Genomic DNA, 20434 nt, shown 5'->3' on the forward strand with positions numbered 1-20434 from the left:
AATGAATTATCGCACTTTTTTGATTTTTCGAAATTTTCGATATCGAAAAAGTGGGCGTGGTTATAGTCCGATATCGTTCATTTTCAATACCGATCTGAGATGAGTGCCCAGGAACCTACATACCAAATTTCATCAAGATATCTCAAAATTTACTCAAGTTATCGTGTTAACGGACAGACGGACGGACGGACGGACATGGCTCAATCAAATTTTTTTTCGATACTGATGATTTTGATATATAGAAGTCTATATCTATCTCGATTCCTTTATACCTGTACAACCAACCGTTATCCAATCAAAGTTAATATACTCTGTGAGCTCTGCTCAACTGAGTATAAAAAATAAAAATGTTAGGGTCGATAACCTCCGAAGAGTTCTAAGGCCGAGCTTCTCTTCCAATTTTCGTCGTGCTCCTCTTGATTTTCTCTACAAATTGGCCGGACGGGACCTACATGTTTTATGCCGACGTCGAACGGCATCTGCAAGGCAGATGAGTTTTCACTGAGAGCTTTTCATGGCAGAAATACACCCAGAGCGCTTGCCAAACACTGCCGAGGGGCGACCCCGCTTAGAAAAATTTTCTTCTGATTGAAAAACCTTATTTCTAAAATTTTTATGTTACTTTGCCCGGGATGTGAAACCAGGGCATACGGTGTGGTAGGCGGAGCACGCTACCATCACACAACGGTGGCTGCAAAATAAAGCTATGAGATTTATCCTTAAGCTGCCATACGACACTCCAATAAAAACTATGATCGAAACACTTAATTGGCTCAGCGTAAGACAGCTTATATGAAATTTGTGTTTAATATGAAGATTGGAATGTTGCCTGAGCACTTGAGTGATAAACTAATTTATGTTAATGAAACCCACTCAATATATTTTATAAAGGCTTAAAAAGTTTTAACGAACTTCCTAACCATATAGGAAATAGTAATAATTTAAAAACATCCAAGAAAAAATTGCTAGAGCACTGTAAAACTCTCCCGCTAAGGTAAACAAGTTTTAATTGTCCTTATTGTAACGAATTTAGGGAAATTCCGCTTATTCCAAATCTCCTGCTAGCGTTCGAATCGCTAAACTGTTGAATAAATGACTCCAATATTCAATAATACAAAAATGGTATTTATTAGACTACTTCACAATAACACTTCACAACCAATAGCGTGATTAAATCAAATTGATTGCTCATGCCTCAGCTGGTGCTGCTTTTATACTCTTCGGTTTCCTCGTTTGCATATTTCTAGGGGTTTCTTCTTCTAGAATTCGCTGAAGATTGCATACTTTTGTGAGTATCTCAGAAATATGCATGTGTATGTGTGAGAACTACTTTGGTGATGATTGCATACTTTTGTGAGTATCTCTCCGCTGCTGTATGCACATATATGTAGACATAATGATTGATTTGTTTATGTAGATACAAGTGACCGCTTAGTATCGGCTTAGAGATGATAGTATTCCTTAGTGTTGCTAATATTCGTCACATTATTTTTGATTTTTCATGTACGGACACATGATGGAGAATGCACAACCAGCTAAGCCTTAAGCTGCCGAATGATTAACCGTAAATGGATCGCCCGACAAAAAATTGATTGGGCACAACGTGCTTTCAGTGTAATTCGGGACTGGATTGGAAAAGCGTTCTTTCCAACCTTCCAATAAACATTACTCATCACTTTGAGATACCAATCATAAGGCCAAACAAAAGTTGGAACAGGGGGGATTGGAAACACGTCCTATTCAACCTCCCATTCCATATTGAGCTGTGCTGATCGGAATCTTCTTGCATTCCCACACCGTCATAAATGAAAATATATGTTCACAATTTTGTTGCCTTATGGAGGATTGGGAACGCTTCCTTTCCAATCTCACTTAAAAGAGTGACTCCCAGACTCGTCCGTTTGTGATGCTAATAAATATGCTGATCGGAATCACATGGCATTCCGACAGCATATACAATAGAACTAAGTAATTTTAATAATGAATTGTATTTAGTAATTTCGGTTTTAGGCCTAAACAGCCGTAATAATAAAAAAATTTAATTAAATTAAATATACATCATTTATCCCCCCTGTCGGAAAATCAACAAAACAAAATAAGTCTTCTGAATTATTATATTTCATTCGTAACCAATTTTTCTTGTAAAACGTTGTAAATAACATTTAACCTTTCCCACACATGTAAATTTACATTGTTTCGTACTCACACATCTCTAGTTATAAATTTCTACATTTTTCATTACATTTTCCAATAACAACAAATCTTGCGAAAATTGTTTTACAATGTAATGTCGCATGTAACCACAAACATCAGCTCACAAAAACAACACTCACGTGAACACGATCTGTATATACATAATCAAATTTTACACACATATAAGTTTGTATTAACACCTATGTGAAAGAACAAAAACAACCAAAGTAACAACAATAAAATCGACAAAATTATTTATTAAATCGTTGAACACCAAAAATTGACAAGCAAGCACTAATTAACACCACATTCACGCACGCACGCACGCACGCATGCACACAATAAACGCAATCATACACAACGCCTCCCACAATGCTACGCCCACACCCTTAACACATTGCATGGAAGCGCCAAAAAGTATGCAGCACTTAAACTAAAAATACATACAAATTCACGCATGAAAATTCATGAGAAGCACGACCGCAACAAGAACAACACAATGTTTAACGCATACATAAAAAAGAAGACAAAATAATAAAAACTCATGGCAAATTTCCAGAAAAAATTAACAAGTACTTTTATTCCTTTTCTGCAGTTTGCGGAACAATAACACTTAAAGATTATAATGACAACAGCTGCTAAAAGTATGCAGAAATAAAAACACACAGTGTACGCCTAGAAGTATGCACATCAAACAGAAGATATGCAGTTAATTAAAAAAAGCTCAGAAAGCTGAATGAAAACTATGAATTTAGAAAATTCATATATATACGCTAATATTATCAGATGTAAAAAGATCTGAGTAACGCAAAAGTTAAGACAACAAGATCGAAAAAAATCAGAAATTTAAAATAAAATCAGCACATTGTCAAAAGTGTTGAAAATAAAATGAACCTTGTTCAAGCATCAGTATGTGCATAAAAGCTACAGGATATAAATTTCATATCAACAATTAAGCCGGATATTGCCGGAAACATATACTATACACAAGCCATCAAAAACTACAAATGCTAAACTCAGCAAAGCCAAATCAAGGCAACAAAACTACACTACAAAGCGCAAGTTAAAAAATTACTCCTAAATGTATCACTGAACTGAAAAGGAACTGCAAAATAAACGCAAATTGGATAATGTAATGCAATTGCTTTAAACAACTTTAGCACATATGCACAATATATGAATAATGACCATATAGCACTGAAGACGACTGTAGCATATAAGCAGCAAAGCATTTTAAAGTCAACCCAAAGCCGAGTGCAACAAGTTTAAAAGAGCTTTAAAGTGTTACGGTAAAACACAATGAAATAAAGCTGCGCCGCGCTGAGAGCTTTAAAGTTTTAACGTACCACAAACTTTGGATAAAATTGACAAGCTGCGAGTGCTTAATTTAAGGAATTGATTTTTGAAAGTTATTTTAAGGAATAAGGGTATAATAAATAAGCGATATGGCGGAAGGCGATAATTACGATGACGAGGTAAATAAAACTTTTATTTTTCTAAAATATATTTAGAACTTCTAAAGCTATCATAAAAGATATTCACAGACACCCAACAATTGTCGTATAATCAAAAAAATAATAATAATAACAAAAGTATGTGTTAAATATCTACAATATGGGTTTTAGTAAGTATCATCGCAACGTCACCAGGTTTCAAACAATATAAAAAAGTCGCAAAGAACAGCGCCTAAATAGTGGGTTTTCAGAGCTTTACGAAACGAGAAGCATACGTTAAGGGAATTCAACTAGTTTAAGTAGCAGGCCAAACTGTATAAAAATACACGGCAAAGCTCAAAAGGACATTAAAATAAGATTTTATCAATCAATCTGGTATCAAATAACCAAACTACAACAAAAATCCCTTTCGACTGTATTTTTTCTTTTTTTGTTCAAAAATAAAAATATGTTTTTTAACTCCTTGCACTCTCCCAGCACAAACTTCAAATTTAGGGCCTGTTTTATTAAATTTGTATCCATCGCAACAAGATGTTGAATCAACTGCGCACGAATCGTTGATTCGTAATTGACCGTTTTAGTAGTGAAATGAACAAAAAAAGTTGTAAATAAATGTAAGGTGCGATAACCTCCCAAGAGATTTTAAGGCCGCGCTTCTCTTCCAATTTGCGTCGGAGCACGCTTTTTTAGGTCTACAAAAAATTTGCATTTTAATGCCGACATAATAATAGTTGCGCCAAAAAGTATGCAGTATTTTTGTGGTACGGCGGCTACATGGCAGTCAAAATTTGCTGTTTCATTCCTTTTCAACTACTTTTTTACACATATGAACTGCCAGGAAATCGACCAAAGCAGTAATGGAGCGAATTCTCTCCCTACAGTTTTGTTCTCATACGTCACTGGTTAGGCATAGGTGTCCAGTTTGTGGCAGCCATTTCCAATTTTAGTGAAGGTTTGCGCGTGACCATAGCGGCCGCAAAGCTTGGCAATCATCCTGGACGGTACTTAGCAAGTTATGATTCTACTTCGTCATCTCCAACATCACATTTAGGCACTACTCTTTCAACAATACAATAACCTTTGAGAGGCAAGCAACCAAAACCATACATCAATATAATCAAAACAAAGTGAGTGAGCTTTGACTGTGTACCCTTACATCAAGCAAAGCTGATGAAACGGCTCCTCACCCCACCTTATCCTGATAGCAACAACACTATATATTAGGTTTTATGCACCACATTCAAAACATCGGTGTCTACTTAGGGCAGCCATTAGCATTTTTACTAAAGATTGGTTGAGTATGCGGAGTGAGGCGGTCCCTTTTGCTATTCGAGCATGGTTATAGCGACCGTGCGACTTCACAGTCATCCCGGACTTCCGCAGCAAGTTCGTTGTCTTATGTTGAAAAGAAGTGACTAGACAATTGGATCTCCTTTGCAGGTAGCACAACTGGGGTTATTCAAAACCCTACATGCAATTTTATCAGGCTATGCCTTCTCAACATTCCGATTACAATTGTCGCATGAGCCTCATTGAAACCTTTTAGTTCCGTTAAGCGCTTGCTATCGATAATGTATTTCGAGACCTAGAAACAGGCCTTAGGCTATCGCTCGTTTATTAAAGCGAGACTTCCCAGTCCAGGAGCAAGTGAACATAGAAGCCCTAAAGTGATCACTAGCATTAATGTTTTTTGTGGCCGCTTGGGCCAAGATCTCCACGCGAAAGGGATTTCGTTCTACCTACCCTGAGCTTTAGTAAAACCTAGTAGTTCCGAATATTGCTTACTACCCGCAAGGGGCAAGGATATCATAATAGTGCTGGGGATGATACCAGTCCATCGCTTGTAAACCGAAACCAAGACTCCTCTATCCGTAAGCATATATGCTGTTCGTATCTGCCCACTCAGGCCAAGAAATCCGCGCTATAAACAAAATGATTTGTATCGAAAATTAGTTGGGTTCAACCGCAATGGAGAACTGGTATTAGCTTTCAGCCTTCAACCGCTCAGCGTTCTAATTTACGCTTGCTCAAACGGTGAACTTTTAAATTCTTCTCAAACAAAGATGGTCGTACAGATTTATCTGCGGCACCTACAATCATTGCGAAACCTATTTTGACCATCTCAGCTGAAAGCCTAAAGCGTTATTGTTGTTGTAACCAAAAACACTACCCGAAAGTTCTTCTAGTACTATACTGACTGCATTAAGAACGATGTTTTTAACCCTCGAAGATCTGGGTCTAGAAATTTCATTCTGGTCCTGGTATAGCCGTATAGCATAAGCCTCCGCTATGAACATGCTGCACATGTAAGAAATACCAGAAGAATGCCTGACCTGAAGATAATTCAATTGTAAGACCGGCCGAGGGGTCATTGAATCGTTACCGCTGCAATCCGGCTACCTCCGGGTTTATATCTGTCAAATGGCTGCTCGTATCCGCAAGACTTGCCTAAATCTTCGGTAGTATTGTCACGGTAAAACCAGCAACAAATATCTTCGTTCATTTTGTGCCTAAAGCTTCGAGGATTACATTAATTACCAGCAGTTAATAAGAAAAGGGACGTGAGGAGCCCTAGGAGTGTGCACCTAGCGAATTGTAACTTTACTTTGCATACCTTTAGGCGCATTCGATATTAGAGGATTTTTGCCAGTAATCTTCAAAGATAGGTATGGATGAGTTACTCACATCAATCTCTGACAACTCCAGCAGTTTTGTTGTTTAACAGAGACACGACCATATATGGGGTATTCCATCCCATTTCGACCAATTTTGAACCCGACCCCTTTAGAATTGGCTGAAAGTTTTTCTTCTTTTTCTAGCTTACGGAAGACGTTTTTCAGAATTTTTTCAAATTTTTTCATCCAACTCAAAAAAAGTTATGAATTTAAACAAAAAAAACACCGTTTTTGTTTTCAAAATGCTATAACTTTTTCAAAAATTTACCGTTTGGGATCTTTTTTTTTTTTTAATTTGTTTTTAAATGTACTTTTCGGAAAAAAAATTCTTTTTTTTTAATTTTTCAGTTTTTCGAGATTTTTCGAACTTCGCCATTTTTTTTTCTCATAAAAGACTTCAATCAATTCTGCAATCATCCCCACTAATCCCGGAGTGGGCCGATTTTTTTTTATATTTTTTTTATTTAATTGAAACAAAAATTTTCAAAAATAAAAATTTTTTTTAAATCAATTTTATTTATATAACAAAAAAATGTAAGAAAATGATTTTTAAGTATTCTTTTTGAAAAAATTCTGAAAAACGTCTTTGTAAGCTAGAAAAAGAAGAAAAACTTTCAGCCAATTCTAAAGGGGTCGGGTTCAAAATTGGTCGAAATGGGATGGAATACTCCATATATATTTTCAGAAAATTTCTCTTTTGTATACCGTTTGCCCTTTTTAAACTTCGCGCGAGCACGAACACTGTAAGCAGAGGAAATATACTCTAGCAAATAGACTCACCTGCCCGTACTCTAGTATATACGGCGGATCGTCCCTCAATGATTGGATGGGCATCAACTCTTGCGGTTTGCGTCATAATTATGCCTAGGAGATAACTGGCAATGAGTCCTTAAGAAGTCTAATGAGATACCCAGATAGGAGGAAGGGATTAAAACCAACTTCGACTTATTAACATTCGAAACACATATTTGAGCACAATTCCACAATGAATTTACATTTAGGACTGCTCTTAACGAATTCCAATCTGCTCTTTAAGCTTGCATTTGTAAATTTGAAACCAAATTTTCGTAGTCTTCGAATTCCCTAATATACCATTAAAACTTTCTTAACCTAAAATGTCAAACGGGCCTGTACTCAAAAGTTCATCAATCATCCACAACTTTTCAGCCGAAATCGTTTGAATTGAAAAACTTTGAGACGCAATTACTCACAACAAACAAATACAGAGATTTTTTAAATGAAATCATTTGACGAATTTCACACTTTACCAGTTGTTTTGCGCCTACAAATATGCAACAAATTATTTGAAATCGATTGTTGATTTAAGCGTCTTTTGCTTAAGTTTCTTTTGTGGTTCACGAGCCATTTCATAGCCGATTTTCATCAACGAAGTTTTGCAAAAACTCTTTTAAACAAAATCAGCGCACATAAAAGTTGGCTACAAGCGATAAAAGTTTCCAAGACGAATGCCTGATGATTATGCCAATTTGCCACACATACACATATGATAAGATGTGTGTGTATACAAATACCAAATCAATTGCATTCACGGGGAACTCAAAAGTAGTTTGCAAACAAAATCTGTGGATTCTTAAGCTGATTTTCCGATATTTTTTTTTATAGCCGTGCATAAAAATAGTTTGAGTTGAATGGTTTTTATATGCATACGGGTTGGTGATGGAAATGCAAGTATGTGATTTGTTGGCAAAAGGAGTCTGTTTAAAATTTTAATAGGATGAACTATGTAAACATTTGCGTACTTTCGAAGCTATTAACAATTTTGAAAATATCTATCACGCAAACAATTCAATAGTTTTTCTTGTAGCTGGCTAGTTCCTATTCACGCCAACTGTTGCAGGTTGGAACTTCACCATACAATATCGATCACAATAAAGTGGAAGTATCTCCACATTATTTTGAACCGAGCAGTCTTTCTATATTCATTTCAAAAACTCCGACATTCCTGCAAAATTTCTAGAGAGTGATTAGCAGAAGGACAGCTCAAGAGTGAAAAAAACGTTAGGTTCTGCGTGTTACATTGGCATCGAATTGGCAGAAAGAGCCCTGTTGGAGTTTGGAATCGAATCGACTCTGATAGAATTTATTATCAGGCTGCTTAACGGCAGAAGGCCTGGAGTTGGGGGTAAGGTGCAAGGTGCCAGGGGAGAAGGATCACCCAATAAAACTGAGCTAGGTCAAGTTAGGTTGACTGAATGTGTTCATATTGTTACCAAAAGTTTCTGCATTTACCAAAGTGAGAAATTCTTTTAGGAACTATGCCCTATGGTTAAAAAATAACTCTGTCCCAACCTACTTTTCTTATAAAACCCAGCTACTTCCATTAATAAACAGGTACACACATATACCTGAATTTACATCACTGTCAATTGGGGAAGTGCCGTTGGTATAGCTTTACATGGTTATGGATTATATTTGGTGCCAACAAAAACATAGTTTGCCTTATATTATTGGCAGAGGGCCACTATCAATGATATGGTGGTCACGATGATCAACTTCCATCAAGTTCTGACTTGGTGGGAAAACCGAAGCCGTAACCGTACAGCGTGCTATCAATTTTTTATCGAACGATTTATTATGGATGATTTATTGCTTTGTTATCGACTTGATATTTGAGTGATATACATTTCTAATCGATTCTGTGTCGTCGATGAGGTATATACGAGCTATCAAAGTTTTGGAAACACGTTATCTATAACAAAGGTTGAGCATGAACTATCGATTTTTTATCGTCACATTATCGGTTTGTTATGGAAAAGTTATCGATTTACTATCGATTATTATTTCGATTTGAGTTATCTTTTTTATTGGTAAATTTAATAGCCTTGTTTAATATAATTTCATAATTTTGATTGAGCTTTAGGCCAGATTATTGAATAAAACTTCTTTTTTTAGTATTATTCAAAATATATTTATTTGTTCGATATTTCGACTTCAACCTGAAGTCATCATCAAGAATCTACGAAAAGAAAACAATTAACATTTTTAAACATACATTTCCGTAGCTCAAATACGACTTACACATATGGATATGTATGATCGACTAAACAGAAATTATGACAACATAATTTTAGTAGAAACAAAAGAGCGAAAAATATAAATAAAGATACATCAAAAACTCCCGCGAATATAAACAATTTCATGTAACTACCGCAAGTGTAAACAAAAATCATATGATACAATAAAAAATGTGTCAACAAAAGTTAAAAATATATATATATGTATGGATGTACATATTTAATGTATGTTATGCTCTCAGCATTGCTAGAGTTATTGTTCCAGCTTAAGTTTAGTGAGTGTGCTGAACTGACAGCAGCGTGATGTTGTTGTTTTAAGACCAAATTTCTGAAGGTTTGTGCACAGTGGTCTACATCTGATTTAAAATTCATTTTTATATCATTAGGGGTGTTCAAAATGTGTAAAATTTCTAAAATGAAGCGCTTATTATAATGTTTTTCATGTTCCAGTGTTTTGAGTTATCGATTTGTTGTAGGAGTCCCCGCAGTCAAACCAACTAGATGTATACTAGATGAATACTAGTTTGCCAAAAATCCCAACTAGTATGAGTTCTGTAATTTTTGCATATTAGCAACTGGTATTTTTAACATGGCGATGTCCTACGAAATATCAATTGCCAGTCTCTGCATCAGCATCATACCAATTGGCAAACTAGTCATTATATACACCAAAATCGTACCAGATGCCATACTAGTCAGCATACTCATCAGGGTCATACCAATTAACATGCTAGTCAGCCTTTGCGCCAGCATTATACGAGATAGTTATTATATACATCAATATCATACCAACTGACATACTAGTTAGTGTATTCAACATCAACATACCAGTTGGCATACTACTCAGTCTGTGCATCATTGTAATACCAGTTGACATACTATTCGATATTTGCATCAGCATCCTACTAGTTAATACACTATCCCTAGTTGGGTTGAAAAATTACTTGAAAATTGATAAATTAGCTCAAATTCATTTTATTCATTATATATTTTTTTATTTATTTATAAAAAGTATGTATATTAGACTGGGTCGATTTAAAAAATAGGAAAAAATAGGGTGAATTTTTCGACCAAAACACTCCCCAAAACCCAAAAAATATTTTTTTTTTTTTGTCAAAAAACTGATACCGCCAAAGTCTTTACAAGTTTTTTGAAAAAAAAAAAATGTTTTTTGAGTTTTTGGGAGTGTTTTGGTCGAAAAAATTACCCTTTCGCCATTATTTTTTTCACAGGCTCGAAAATTATTTTTTTGGGTATGCGTAGTGGAACTTTTTTTTTCTTGAGCCCAAATCCTATCGAAAAATCGATGGCGCGATATTGGTTAACTTTCGTCCATACAAATCGACCCAAGTTAATATACATACATATATCACTTTAAAATTTATCACTTCAATACATTATACGTATTATATTTTTTTTATGTATTTTTTATTTTTTTTTTACATTATACTTTGGAATAAATTTTGATGTGACGCAATCTCAAGACACAGGGCTAAGTTTATGGGCTCACCATGGCCAGAACATTCCCACATTAAATCCCTCAAGCCAAGAGAACGGCTAGGGTTCATCAAGGAAGTCGGCTTGGATGACGTGCTGTGAAGGAGGTGAGGGCACAATAGACCAATGGTCGCTATGCAATCTTCAATAAATTATATATCTATCTAACGGAGAAGGACGAACCAGTCGTGGTTGACTACGTCAAAACAGGCCAAGCTGCACTAGCACCGTCCTATGATTAGTGTTAATGGAGTTCAGAACGGTGGTAGTGATATGCACTTTACGGAAGTCATGCTGATGGCTGGATAACCGAAGAATTTCATTTAATTGAGGGAATCGTAACGGCTTCAAATGTTTTCGTTACTGACCAAAGGCATAATATCGTTAGGTACTGGCTGGGTTTCCGGTCTTTGGTAGTGGTTTTATCCTTGCCATTCTCCGTTATTCTGGAATGGCAAAGGCTTTTAACGCCAAGTAGAAAAATTTGCTGGGCTGCTGATGCCTTCATGGCCAAGTTGTTTTGGCATCGGCATAGGTTATCCCTCTCGGACTATTGATATGGAAGGCTTGGAGTTTTCGATATCTTCTTTAACCTCTGTTGAGGTAACGGTGAGGGTCGACTCGTCATGCTTGTGTTTATGTGCCCGTTGATTTGGACGATATCTAGCATTGTCAATTGAAGTATGGATTGCAAACTGGCTACAGAAAGCTCTCGCGCATTTCCTCGAGTCCGACAGACGAAATTCTAGTCGAATAAATTATTCAAATACTAACTACTATGAATAACACCACAAAATCATAGTCAATGAACCATTCTAAAACTGACAAGTATGATGAACGCCACAAAATTCTAGTCAATGGACTAGATTGTTTGCTGACTACTTTGGCTTTTGACTGCAGGGATGCTATGGCAAAGCTATCGATTTATTTTTGAAATGTTATCGATTATTATTTAAAAAGGTATCGATATGTTTTCAGAAAAGTTACCGCTTTGTTTTCGAAGAGTTATCGATTTGTTGTCAGAGTTTTTCGTTTGGAAAGTTATCGATTTGCTATCGAAAAGTTAGCAGTTTGTTATAAAAAAGTGATAGTTGACTAAGTTAAAGATTTTTTATCGAAAATTTATCAATTTATTATCAAAAAGCTATAGATTTGATATGAAAAGTATTCGATTTAATATCAGGATGTTACCATTTTTTATATGCCTTACAAATCGCTTTCTAGTTTTTACCCATCTCATATCAGTTTGTATAATCTTTGATGCTTTCTACTTCTCAAAATATCCTTTGGGATTAATTACTTTGACAAAAAAAATCTTCACTTTAATCCAGGGACGGAAAATAATAATTTTTATTTTTTTAGTCCGATAGAACTATTAAACTCGGACTTTTAAATATAAAAGTCCGGAAATAAAACTTAAATCCGGACTTTTATTTTTTAAGGCCAACATAAAAAGTCCGGCTTGATAACAAAGAAACGGCTTATCCGAATTAAAAAAATTTGTTCGGATAGGCCGTTTCTTTGTTATCAAGCGGGACTGTTATTTTGGCCTTAAAAAATAAAAGTCCTGATTTAACTTTTATTTCCGGACTTTTATTTTTAAAATTCCGAGTATAAATAGTTCTATCGGACTCAAAAAATAAAAATCCGAAAATAATTTTTATCTTGATCCAAATATATTAAAAGTCCAAAATTAATAGGTTTGCAACGAATTATATTATAAAACGAATAACAGTTTCGGCCCCTGCTTTAATCAATACCAAAAAATCATTTCGATTAAAAACGTCCCCGACTTCTTATATCAAGCTCATAATTTAGGAATCCGATATGTGCCCGAAATATGATCTTCAGATATATGATCATATAGGAGTCTTTTGTGACTCCGATATATTGAACACTATGAGCTGTATGCCAAGAGTGGCAAGGCAAATTTGGAACATTAAATATTGAAGATGGGATGCATTCCCCAGTTTTAATACCATGCGTCCACAATCCGTCCTGATCTGGTTAAAGCTAATAGCTAATATAAAGCACATAAATGACTCGGAAAAGAGTCATATAAGAAGCAAACTACGAGCTGTCTATCCTGGGTTCCCGTCCCAGGCAAAGCAACATCAAAATTTTAGAAACAAGTCCTTTCAATTAGAAAAACATTTTTCTAAGCGGGTCCGTAGTGTTTGGCAAGCACACCGATTGTATTTCTGCCATGAAAAGCTTACAGTGAAAACTCATCTGCATTGCAGATACCGTTCGGTGTCGGCATAAAACAAGTAGGTTCCGCCCCGCCACTTTATGGGAAACATTAAAAGGAGCACGACGCTAGTTGGAAGAGAAACCCGGCCTAAAATCACTTCCGGAGGTTATTCGCGCCTCACAAATATTTTTATTTATTTATGAGCGCAATGGGAGTCTGAACGGACTCCTATTTAGGCTCACATAATGTACGAAAAAAGGCTCATTCCGGACTCATAAATGATGAGCTTATAATGAGCGTAAACGATCTGACTCTTTTTTGACTCCGAATGTTTGTTAGGGCTTTGCCTACCAGATATGACAGAGAAAGTTTCATAAAGATTTTTAGATGCTAAAAGTGAGTTTTTCAGCAACAGTGCATGATAAAACTTAATTTTATTATTAAATTAACCAACTGAATTACTTTAGCAGCGTTGTGCATGCATTCACACACAAATACAACACAATTTGATAACTGAGAAATTTTTAGCGCTGAAAACTTCTTGCAAAATATTCGCGATTTTACATAAAGTACCTTAGTTCAGCATCTGCTACAACGCTTCATTATTTTCTATTCATTTAGCTGAGCCGCCAAAAAAGCATTCAATCTTTGCCTTCTAACCCCAACTCATCAGCGTTTTCTTTTTTGAAAGGATCAAATTTTTTGCAACATTCATTCCTTAGTTTGAATTTTAATACTATTAAGTGTATGTCTGTGTGCGTGTTTGTGTGTGCACTCGTATTTATGTAGTGAAAGTTAGCCTTTTTATGTTATTATACCTTCACTACCGTTATTATAACTCTTACGCACAGTTATTTGAATCATTTTCTTAGCTGCTCCTTTTGCTGCTAAATTTCTTTCATCATAATTATACCTTTCATGAAAATGAAATGGTATATTAATTTCGGCACGAAATCCAAAATTGTAAGTCCTTAAAGGAAAATAGATAGACCCATCATTAAGTATACCGAAATAATCAGGTTGAAGAGCTGAGTTGATTTAGCCATGTCCGTCTGTCCGTCTGTCTGTTTGTATGCAAACTAGTCCCTCACTTTTTGAGATATCTTGATAAAATTTGGTGAGCGGGTGTATTTGGGTGTCCGATTAGACATTTGTCGGAACCGGCCGGATCGGACCACTATAGCATATATCCTCCATACAACCGATTTTTCAATTTAACAGATTGAAGCTTCAAACTTCACCATATACTTTCGTATATTGCACATATTGTTGCCTGAAAAAATTGATGAGATCGGCCGTATATATAGTATATATCCCCCACAACCGATTGTTCAGATAAGAAACTTTTCGTAATTACTGCCCTATTTTAAGAGCTAGAGGCTTCAAATTTCAGCGAATGCTTACGTATATAGCATATATTGTTGTCTGAAAAAATCATACAGATCGGTGGTATATATAGTATATATATGGTGGTATATATTGTATATATATATATATATAGTATATATATGGTGGTATATATTGTATATATATATATATATAGTATATATATATATTTTCGCAATTTTAGCCCCATTTTAACAGCTAGAACCTTCAAATTTCACCGAATGCTTACGTATACGGCATATATTGTTGTCTGAAAAAATCGTAGAGATCGGTTGTATATATAGTATATATCTCATACAACCGATTGTTCAGATAGGAAACTTTTCGCAATTTCTACCCCATTTTAACAGCTATAAGCTTCAAATTCCACCGATTGCTTACGTATATAGTATATATTGTTGTGTCAAAAAATCATAGATATCGGTGATATATATAATATATATATGATGGTATATATAGTATATATATATATATTTTTTTATTTTGCGATTTCGGCCCCATTTTAACAGCTAGAAGCTTCAAATTTCACCAAATGCTTACGAGTATAGCATATATTGATGTCTGAAAAAATCATTGAGATCGGTGGTATACATAGTATATATCTCATACAACCGATTGTTCAGATAAGAAACTTTGCGCAATTTCTTCCCCATTTTAACAGCTAGAAGCTTCAAATTTCACCAAATGCTTACGTACATAGCATATATTGTTGTCTGAAAAAATCATAGAGATCGGTGGTACATATATTATATACCCCATATAAACTGTATTTTTTTGCCCCTTTTTTACGGCTAGAAGCTTCAAAATTCATAAAATTTCATCAAATAGTTACGTTTACGTCATATATTGTTGAAATACGTGATTCGTAGTCATAGATTTTACACGCAGACCACAAAAAACCTGAAACTTTGCATCCTCACACAAAGTACCTACCTATTTTTTATTTTATATTTATCCTAAAAATCGTTTAGGTATGTAGATCTGTTCACTATATATTTCTTATCTTATACATCCGATTATTCGGAGATTACGAACGGGATAAGATTATTGTTCAGCCCCATTAATGAAAGGTATGAAGTCTTCGGCACAGCTGAAGACAGTCCCGTCCTTACTTGTTTTACATTCAGATTCTCATTTTCTTCTTGAATGCACTAAGAATACTTACGTATTTGCAGTTATGCTGTTACCAGTCCATAAAAGAGAAGAGTCATTTATTCGATCCTCATTTAGGCGATATTTAATTGAAATTAATTGATGTATTTATTTGGAGCTTCTTTTCAATTCATCTTTTGTGGAATGAAAGCTTTTATCGCTGCAAAATTTACTTTTGATAATGAATTCAAACATTTTTTATTCAGCGAATATTTACGCAATCCCCCGATCCTTCACACATTCATCGGCACAAATTTCTATACGCTACTCTTACAATTACGAAGAATTTTCTTCGCTGTAGAAGTTCATCATGAGTTGTATATAGAGCAGAAGTGGACAAACCTGTACAATCATTATCTCGTCTGTATATATGAACTATCTATTACCCGGCGCGATACTGCCGCAAAATCAAAAGTTGGTATTTTTTTAGAATTGCTGCTGTAGTCTGACTTTTCTCGCTTTTAATCTGCTCTACCCTTCTACTTTCTCTCACTTTCTTTCCCAATGCTTTTTCTCACTTCCATCTCACCTCCTTTAACTTTCTTTTTTCCTCTCCCTCGCCTGTTCCCACTCTCTCGCATTCTAATTTTTAACTCGTTCTGCTTTCCTTTATCTGGTTCTTCTTCTGTCTATCCCTGTCTTTCTCCGCATGCCTATCTCCATCCTATCCCTTTGAATCTGCTCCCCTTCAATTTACTACTCCCTCTACCCCTCTCTTTAACTAACGTTAAATATGATTTATTTCACGTAGGTCAGTCCCTGATTCAAGTGTTCAAAATATTAATTTTAAATAATATTTATCCAACAGGAAGATCTCTCAAATAATAATCTAGATAAAGGGCTACTTAAGCACAAGGTCATCGGCTGCAGTCAGCTCTGGGCCGCCCCTACCCTCAAGTTCCTGTAGTAAGTCGTTCATTACCACGACCCAAAGCAGGGTGCCCCTTCGCACATTTCTCTAAGCATTCGAGCTGTCACTGCGCCCGAGCAGGGACGTCCACTTGAGGGAAAAAAGAGCTGAATTTGTGACCATTTCGGAAAAGCAGGATGTTCGTAGCGTCATTGATCTATTAACCATTTTATTTCCATCAATTGACTTTGTGGTCCCTTGAAGTGATCATAAGGTCAATTGACGTTATGGTCGTTGACCTTTTGTCACCCCTGTGAAGTTTACACGTCTACTCTTGCTTACTCTTAAAACTCTATTGTAAGGCTTTTTTTACTGAACGCAGTCACACAATCAAAAGGTTTCAGTGGATCACAGGCACAAACTGTACATGGTGCCCGAGCAGAGATGGTAAAATTATTGATTAGATATAACTTTTCCTCATATTCGATAAAAATAAAAAATTTTAAATTACACTGAAGATGGGACATTGCCGAAGCCGGGTTGTCCCTTAACAAAACTTGACAAGGGATGACGAAAAATCTTTCCAATATATGTACATTACCAGTGCACGGTGAGTCCCAAAAACAAAACGAAATGAAATGTTCCAGAACTTCAACCCATGGATCATAAAATGATTTTGTGTCAGGCTGCCAGAAGTGGAAGGAAAATGGTCAGTATTTTTCAAACAAACGGATATCATTTATCAGTATTGCGAACCTTGTTGCAACAGAATAAGTAGAGTGTCGAGTTTACGGCGCGTTTGCGACCCTATAGCTACGTAAAATCTTACTAAGAGTGGCATAGATAACCAATAGGTCACAGTGGGCTCTAAGAAGGAGTCCCTGAGCATACAACCAGTTCCAGCACTGTCTTCCTCAGTCATCGAAACCATGGCCAGATGTGTTGTGATTATTTTGCTTTGCTGAGACTTGGAACCTCCTCCTGACTTGAGGTGGATGAGAGGACTCAGAATTTTTGGATTATTTGGATGGTTTTTCAGTTCTTAGTCATAGATTTGGAATAGTCGGCTTTATATAAAAATCCGGTTCTGCGAATAACTTGGTCGGCACTTTGAATCTTCTATGCATACTCTCATAAACTCCCACGCCATGCATACATATATATTTACTCAACTTAAACCAATTACAAACGCCCTATCAACCAGGGTCATCTAAAAGGATCAATTTTACCAACGTTGACACACAAAAATTCCATTAACAAATGATAGGAATATTACATACATCACATCGTTGAGCTAACAAAAGACTGTGAGGTCAAATTCTTTACCGATGTGGTACGTATGTTATTGTTTCTTATCTGCGCTGACGAAAAATGTAATGAAAGCAGGAGTAAAAACGTCTTTGACACAAAACTCAGCTGCTGTACGGAAGACTTATGCGCTTATAATTTATTTTGTGGCTTAATTGTTTCACTTTAAGCATTTGTGTAACGACAAACTGACACCAAAAACACCAAAAGTAGGTACCAAGAGCATTAGATTACGTACTAAAACAAAACAGCGCAATATAAACAATTCAAGATTCCAAGAATGCTGAAACAAAAGCTAAGATGGAGTATGTACATACCTGCGTACGGTTTTGTCATCACTTTAAAGCTGTGCGATACTTTCGCGTGTTCTTCCACAGCTTCTGCTTATATAATTTTTCCAAACAGTGTTCTGCTTACTTTCGATTTTGAAGAGATTTTGCGGTTAACTTTTTGGAATTGTTAAGTGTTAACAACCACTTTGACGAGTATAGCGTCTGCAGGGCCCCAAAATAACAGTTAACCCAGAAAAGTTGTTCGTTATATTTAAGGGGAACCTTGACTTTCAAACAACTAAATTTTGACAGACGAAGAAACATTTTTTTTATCGTTATAAGATAAAAGGTGCTCTTTAAGATTTATAAAGGAGTTTTATTTATTTTTCTCCCACAATAACTGTTATATAGTAAGAAAAAACATAATTATCCTGAATAAATCTCTCTGTTTATTTATGTGTTATAAAAATACTAGCATTCTTCCTTTTTTTGAACTGCATCCTAATCTTGTAAGCCCTACGCTTCTCATTGAGTTATGTGCGTATCTCGACCAATAGACCTCAAATGAAGAAGAAAGGCTTAAGTTATATTCATACCAAGAGAAAAGAGCGAACCAAGATAACCATCCCTAAGAACTTCAGGTCGATATGCTTTCACTGAAAGCCTACAAAAAGCTAATAGATACATGCATGGTTAGAACCGACTCTCATATGGTCTTCGAAACGCCTTCGGAATATTAAGACCACTACTTAAAGCATGGACCAGGCTGTCAGCACAAGGTATATATCTATAGTCACGATAACTTTTTTGTGGTTAGGCTAGAGCGGACGCTGATGGACTTTGTGAAGGTCCTTATAGATTAGGACCATAACTTCACGCCTGAGAGGGTTGGCTGTTTTAACCACTACACCCTGGGCCATAAAGATAAACACTGTACTTCTAAGGCTACAAATAAAATATTTCATTGGGAAGCTTATCAAACCTTTTAGCGACCTGCTGTAAAATGAGGGTAAAATCTCTCGGGAACCGTGATGGTCCTGTTCAAGAGACAATTAAAATTCACCTTTTTACTCTGCCTGATTTGGAGGAAGTCAAGAGAATTTAATGGGATAATAGAGTGCACTGGATGTCAGTCTCTGCCTTAAGGAACAGGCAGCCAGCCGCTAAGTAGCTAGCCGTTTAGGTGTCATACAACTGAGATTGAGAAAAAAATTGTGTCCCGCTTGACAACTAAGGATAAGACTACTTCGACGTTCATTATTTCACCACTTCTCTCGAGTGAGTCAGTGCGAGTGGATGTCTCTAGTTAGGTGAGTGGAAGGGGCGCTGATATAGTGCGGTTCACTCTTCACATAGGTAAGAGCCTAAGGTCTGGTCGAAAAATGATGTGCGAATAACTACGATGGACTTCCTCCAAGCCCATGCATCGACTTACGAAGCGAAACCTCGCCTTACAATGGTACCTTCCATATAGCTGAGATGTTGCGATCTTCCTTCGACTACCCTTGGAACAGCAGCCACCAAAAAAAAAATAACAGGAATCTGCATAGCCCCGTCATTTTCACAGAGTCCCACCCTTCCAGGTTCACTTTTAGTATGCGTTTCATCCCCTAACCGCCGCTTAGATGGAGCTGTTGTCCCGATATTTATTCCGCTATCGCCCTTCATACTGACATGGTCCCTGATCATCCCACCGTATAAGTAATATCTGACGCGCTCAACTACCGCGCATACTTCTACGCCAGGTCACCTCACTTTCTTGCTCCCCTTTCTCTATATGGAAAACTGCTGTCCTTTCCTGTTACGACAAAACCCCACCCATACATCTGTTTAGAAGCATAGATAACAATGTGTGCAACAAATAGGTGATTCTTACTTCCTCATAAAGAATTGCAAGTTCGCATTGTCCGGATTCAAACTAAGGCGGCAACCGAAGATAGTATGCCCTACGGAAGGCGCATTATATTGCGTAAGCTCTCAAACTGTTCAACTTTGTGGAGATTTACATTTCTCTACCCAAAAGAGATGTATCTTTCATCTCGTCTGCATAACTCTCTTTCTTTGAGATAAACCGATACTTTATTAATTGCTTGAGAGTTATCCATGAGCACTGCTATATTTTATGTTTGAGCGTGTGTATGAGTAGTTTATGGATATGCTGGGTGGATTTGGTCGTAATTGGGAAAACTTTTTTCCAAAGAATCAGTTAATCTGACAAAGCTAACAAATGCGCTAGGAAAAAGTAAATAGAAAAGTAAAGGATAGTGTTGACATAACTCTTTTGTGGCGCTTGCCAACAGAAAGCAATCAATGTGGCTGTTATGAATCAAACAAACAAGAGAACAAAAAGAAATCTAAAAAATGGATGCAATGTTATTTTGCTAAAAAAAATGTTGGCTGCGCGCCATGAGTAGATTT

At 36.1% G+C, this 20434-nt stretch overlaps 1 protein-coding gene across 11 annotated transcripts in view; it reads left to right on the forward strand.

Moving 5' to 3' along the window:
• Dpp10 (Dipeptidyl peptidase 10) overlaps positions 1-20434 on the forward strand; it is a 346391-nt gene that overhangs the window by 230089 nt on the left and 95868 nt on the right. For 4 of the 11 annotated variants that reach the window (XR_010949407.1, XR_010949415.1, XR_010949410.1 and 1 more), the window contains one exon: positions 2789-3668. The exons of 5 other annotated variants lie outside the window; for them this stretch is intronic. The gene's annotated coding sequence lies outside the window, so the exon portion shown is untranslated. Of the gene's footprint in view, positions 1-2788; positions 3669-20434 lie in introns of those variants that run through there. 2 more of the 11 variants (XR_010949408.1, XR_010949416.1) reach the window with 2 other exon arrangements.

The sequence above is a fragment of the Eurosta solidaginis genome, chromosome 2 (assembly GCF_040869045.1).
Source record: "Eurosta solidaginis isolate ZX-2024a chromosome 2, ASM4086904v1, whole genome shotgun sequence".
Classification (NCBI taxonomy): Eukaryota; Metazoa; Arthropoda; class Insecta; order Diptera; family Tephritidae; genus Eurosta; species Eurosta solidaginis.